Here is a 6,667-nt window from a genome sequence, read left to right on the forward strand (position 1 = left end):
TAGGGTTGGGTACTTTTACATGGACATCAGTGATCTAATGATTTTCCTTAACCTGAACAAGACAATAATATGATGAAGGTCTTTACATGAGTTGCTTTTTGAATGTTACATTCATAATTCCCAGTTACATGTTAGAGCACATAGATCCATTAACGTCATTGCGTCACCAGCCTATAAATGTTTCCTCCGCAGTTTGTTTCTGTGGTCCTTTAAGATATTAGAAGTCACTGTTTACGTGGTAGACTCTTGATCAGAGTATTGTCTTAATCATATAAAATCAGAGTATTGGTGTCCATGTGAACGTACTCACTGAAAGTACCAGATGATGTCACAAGCTGTCAAAAACAGTCCATTCCTCACCTTTAAGTTGATTCCATGAGCCCTCAAATTTCATAAGTTTGACGTGTTTCCCCCCTTACACGAAACTTTTGTAAAGCATCTGCTGCATGTTGGTGTGTCAAAATCCTTTCTTGTAAAATATAGCCACACTTTAAAATGCTTAGTTTGAGCAGATAAGATCAATGCGATCATGTGTGTTGATGAAGGGAGTCGTTCACCGCATGCGCCGTACTGTGCGCTTTGCGTTCTATCTTTGCTGTTTAGAATTAAATATTTAGAGATGGCATGACAACGCGTATTTATGTGTGCCTTTGATGCACCCCTTGATGCTGCTTACGTTCTTGTCGCAGCACTAGTGGCACCGGAATTCATATGCTGATTTGGTCAGGTGCATACTGGTTACAAAGGTACCGGTGCCATTACCCAACCCTACTAAAAAGACAGTTGTTGTTTAATTTTATTGGTAATTCCTAATATGAAATTCAATTGTAAGCTTGGGAAGTAGTTTTGGAGAATTTGATATTTCTCCATTCAAACAGAATGCCCGAGCGTACTGCCTGAGAAGATGGCTGCCAAGTGAAATGACTTGCCTTAAAGGGACTTTGCTGCAAGTCTGTTCGCTTTACCAACCAGGATGTAGTTTAATGGACTAAAATCCCACCTGAAAGAAGCAGAGGAACAGGATGAAATACATAGAAACAGATATCAATTCATGTGCAAAATATTGACTATTGTGACCTCAATTCAGATGAATACAGTATTTTGCACTTATTTTATTGTGTATGTCATGAAAATATGTTAACGCCAAAGTTATGAACAAGCTAAAAAAACAGTTCACCCAAAAATGAAAACCACCCCATAAACATTCATATTCCCTGAAGCCACAGTCACACAGCACTTTTCACCCAATAGACTTCCATGCATATGCATGTTTGCTGCATTGGAAAATTTAAGCTTGGAGAACTCTGACCTGCAAAATCGCATCATGTGATTGTGTGAGTCCAATCGTACAACTGTCACAGCTGGGCCAGGTTCTTCCCATTCACAATCACACCGATCTCCGTCACATGATTTCTGATTAGCCCCACACCTGGACATCATTTCCTCAGTCCCATTTAATTCATCACCAAGCTCCCAGCCTTATTGCAATATGTAAGACTGCACTCTCCTCGTGGTCAGAGTTATCGTTCTATTTGAATGTACTCACCTCTCGTGTTTTCTTGTGATCTCCAGTGTCTGCATCTCTCCTTCCTAGTGTGGTCTATCCTGGTTCCCTGTCTGGTTGTCGTTAATCCCCTTGTTTCTGGTTGCCTGTGTTCCTGTCCATCCACATCCATGCTCTGGTCTTTCCAGCTCCTTTAGATCCAGCCATATCCATCCTGTGAAGCAATATTCAGTATCTCTGTTTAACCTTCCATCCTTAGAATAAACTGGTAATACTTACCACTCTTGTTCCAGTGCCTAAGTAAATTGGGGTAATTTTTATTTTTTGATGAACTATTCTTAAGCCAATTTTGTCAATACGGTATCAGAAAAAAGCAACTGTTATCATTGTAATATGTTTTGAATCTGCTATGTAGTCTGTCCAGTGGAGTGATCTAGAAACTGAAGGTGGTCTGGCGCTTTCAAGATGGCCAGCCATTCTAGTTCAAACTCAAGCTTCTCGTAGGAGCTTCCTCCAAAATCTGCAATAAAACAACTGAATCTACTTCTGAATCTCACTACATACTAAAACATGATGGATGACAGAAACAGCAGGATCATTACCTGAAGGAAGACATTTATTATGTGAGAGAAACGTGCTGATGGGCAGCATTATGCTTCACCCGAAGGGACAAACGTTATTCTTTTCTATATACGTCAAAGGTTATTCCTTTTAAACTGATATCTACATTTTATTCTTAGCCTTTTTCACATATTTCATATCTGAAGCCTGTAACTGCAAAAGATATAAAATAAAACTTAAGTTTACGTTGTAATTAATAAAAAAAAAAGAAAATATGCAAGCCATTTGCATATAAATTGTCTTTTTGTTTAAAATAACTTTTAAGACACAATTTCAAATACGGATGAGAAAATGTTCCACAGATGTAATGTATTTGTTATAATTAATGTGCATAACTGATATATATATTTGTTTAACAGATTTTTTTTTTTACGTTTCTAAACATGACAGGATTGTTTTATCTGTCATGATAAATAATATTTTACAAGATATTTTTCAAAACACTAGTTTTCACCTTAAAGTGACATTTAAAGACTTAACTAGGTTAATTAAGTTAGGGTAATTAGGCAAATCATTGTATAATGATGGTTTGGTCTGTAGACAATCGCAAATAAATAATGCTTAAGGGAGCTAATAATATTGACCTTAAAATGTTTTTTTTTTTAATTCAAAACTGCTTTTATTCCAGCCAAAATAAAACAATTAAGACTTTCTGCAGAAGAAAAAATACTATAGAAAATACTATGAAAAAATTCCTGACTCTGTTAAACATCATTTGGGAAAAATTTAAAAAGAAAACATTCACAAAAGGTCTAATGATTTTGTGTGAAACAAGCTCAATCCAAAGGTAACCAAAAGCTTTAACTTGTCAAAAGCACAGAGTGACAGTGAATGGGAACCCACCTGGTGCTGCATCAGTGTTGAGTTGAGTGCAGGTGAGCAGAGATCCGGTATCTGGACTGTAAGTGCTCTAGAAGCTCAGCAGCAGGGCTTCCCAAAGTACTGCTCTCCACTTCCTGTCTGAAGAACTGCTAACTGCACACAAGAGCATTTGAGTTGCTGTAATGATAAAGCCTTTGAACAATCATGCACCAGAAAGATGTCTTTGAGCATCTACATCTGGAGAAATTCAGTGAGAAGTTTTATTTTATTTTATTAGAGTGGAATCTGATGTGTCTTAATGCAATTTCTAGTTGTTTCTAACAAAACAGGTCATCTGACTGCTTGACACTGGAAACTGATTTTTTTTTTTTAAATGTATTGCAATAATTATAAAACACTGGATGTCATTCACTATAAAAAAAAACTAGGTCAATAGCACTATATAGTTATAACTAATAGCAGTGACGAGGCTACATAAAGGCCAGTGTGGCACTGGCCCACTCAGATTGAAGGCTGGCCCACCCAGACAAAAGTATTTTAAAGCTTAAAAAATTATGCAATGAAAACATGTAACAGATATAAGGCGGAATATTTTTCAATGGAAGTTTGTCAATTAAATTTAAAGACCCCTTCCTTTAGACAAAAATGGAACTGTCCAACTGTTGCTCCACACTTCGCACTGATGACAGACGAAGCAGCTCTGAAAATGAAACTAAAAGTGCTGTTCAGCTGACTATTCTTATTTACTGGTCAAGAACATTCATTCATTCATTTTCTTTTTGGCTTAGTCCCTTCATTAATCAGGTTGCCACAGCGGAATCAACCGCCAACTTATCCAGCATATGTTTTACGCAGCGGATGCCCTTTCAGCCGCAACCTAACACTGGGAAACACTCAAACACACTCTTTCACATACATACACTATGTCCAATTTCACTTATTAAATTCACCTGTACAGCATGTCTTTGGACTGTGGGGGAAACCGGAGCACCCGGAGGAAACCCGGGGAGAACATGCAAACTCCACACAGAAATGCCAACTGACCCAACGAACACTTGGCTGTGTTTAATTTTTTTTTCTAGCTTAATAAAGAATAAATCATTTAAGTATCACAATCAGGTTAAAAAATGCTTATATTTATAGCCGAATGACAGTCAGTTTTCTATTGGCCTCGTGACATTTTGGATTCTCTGCACATTTTTGCAACTTATTTATTAATAAAAAAAATAGGTATTGGATACTCTAAAATGTCACACGTTAAATCAATTACTACATTATCAGAGTTCATAGATATAGGAAACTAGTTATTATACACTTAGTAGGCACTAAGGTCCAACCCTATTTTACAAGGTCCACTTATTTTTAAATTTCTGGCCTCACCCCTGACTAATAGTAGTAATATCATAGTAATAGTAATATCTAGGTCAATAATAATTCTTAAATTAAAACTCTGAACTCAGATCTTGTGCTCATGGCCACTCATGATCAGATTTGAGAATACACATGTTCCAAATTAGGTCAAATTTACTTCTTTTTTAATTTAAAAACAAAAAAGTAGTGAGAATTGCATAAAGCATTACCTTAAAAGCCACAAAAGATCTTTTGTGTGTGTACATTCTGAATTAATCCATGTTTAGAAGCAGTCCAGACAGCAGTTTACTTCTTTGTTAAATGATTCAGTTGTTTGAGCAAATCGTCTCACCCATTAGACAGTACTACCACCTACTGGAAGTTCATTCATTCATTCATTTTCCTTCGGCTTAATCCCTTATATATCAGGCGTCGCCATAGCAGAATGAACCACCAACTATTCTGGCATTTGTTTTTTGCAGCAGATGCCCTTCCAGCCGCAACTCAGTACTGGGAAACACCCATACACACTTGCATTCACACACACACTTATACAGACATTTTTTTTGTTTTATCCACTTCACCTCTAGCACATGTCTCTAGCGGAGCACCCGAAGGAAGCATGCAAACATGGGGATAACATGCAAACTCCACACAGAAATGCCAACTGGCCCAGCCAGGACTTAAATCAGTGACCTTCTTGCTGTGAAGCGACAGTGCTAACCACCGAGCCACAAAAATATATTTTCATATTAAAATGCAATGAATAAACTTGATTCTTTGAAATGTGCCATTTAAATCTGTATGAATTTCTTTGTATTGTAGATTATTTTTTATAAATGTTTACTTGCTTCTTTTTACATTTAACACAATGAATTGAAATCTTTCAGTGGACATTTCTTAGTCAATTTTATAACATTAAACAAGGAATTTTCGCAATCATTTGCATTAATTCAATTCAGGATAACCAATAATAACTTTAAAGTGATCATTTGCTTTTATTTTCCCCCTCAGGGCCATAAGTATGTGTACCTTTGATCAAATAATCCAATAATAAAATGTGTTTTAGTGAAATAGACTCACCCATTTCAACACACTGAAAAGTGTTTTTCTTTAAGTAAATTAAGGTAATTAAAAAATATTTTACCAATAAATATTTAATTCTTAATTTCTTTTTTTGTATGTTTGTGTGTGTGTGTGTGTGTGTGTGTGTGTGTGTGTGTGTGTGTGTTCGTGTGTGTGTGTGTGTGTGTGTGTGTGTGTGTGTGCGTGTGCGTGTGCGTGTGTGTGTGCGTGTGTGTGTGCGTGTGCGTGTGTGTGTTATATTCCAGAGAAGAGCTTGGATTGGTCCATCTGTAACTTCACATAAGCATTTTAAAGTTTCTTCCGGTCATTCAGGTGTCATCTTCTGTCTGGACCATCAGGCCAATGTCCTGCTGTCCAGAATCAGGTGGTTTGTCTTGGTCGGGCATCTCAGCTGAGACCTGTCCACTATGGGTGACCCTACCGGTAGCTGTGAAGTACCAGTGGCGTAGCTCTCAGCATCACTGATGCACACAAGCCCTCACAGCACGTCAAGCTGCAAACCGTGTGAGGGACCCTAACCTACCCTAACACAACAGCCAACACTAACAACCCTAACAACCACTAATGCGCCAAAAAACATTCCGAGGAGACCAGCAGCACACAAGAAACCGCCTAGAAAACCTTGCTAAATGCATCTCAACTTACAGCAAACCATCCAAAAGAACCCAACGACCCAAGAGCAACAGCACTGACAATCACCAAAACATGCAGCAATGTGATGAAAAACTTGAATGAAAGTCAAATTTGTGATGTGTATGTAGTGCAAACTTATTTTATAACTATATACAATATATACAGTATGTACATACGTGCCCTTGATCTTCCATCTGGCACCATAGGATGGCTCAGTGCCTGGCCCTCTTTCTTCGGGGCTCCTTGGGCAGTGGCTCTTTGCTGATATCCACCATTATATGAGGAGGGAAGCTGGAGCTGGACCTGCTCTCCGTGATGACCATACGTCCATCGGGCAGCTCGGTCTCCAGGAGTGCAGGCCGGTCCAGCTTCTCCCACAGCCGCTGCTTTATCTTCAGCCCTCTCTGAAGTTTGTAGCGGCCACCGCGCGTCTTCATAGTGGAGTCCATCATCACACTGTGGTAGATCTGCTGGTATTCCTGCACACTCCGGCCATGGATGGAGAGCGGCTCCTCTTGTGGACACTCACCCACTGAGGAGGCTGAGGCTGCCGGACGGAAGGCAGGAAGGACAGCCGCGTTCTTCAGGTGTTGCTCCTCCAGTGATGTGTCCGCCATGCAGCTGTTGGTGTCCGGCCTGGCCACCTCAATG

This window comes from Danio aesculapii, chromosome 25, assembly GCF_903798145.1.
Source record: "Danio aesculapii chromosome 25, fDanAes4.1, whole genome shotgun sequence".
NCBI classification, from domain to species: domain Eukaryota; kingdom Metazoa; phylum Chordata; class Actinopteri; order Cypriniformes; family Danionidae; genus Danio; species Danio aesculapii.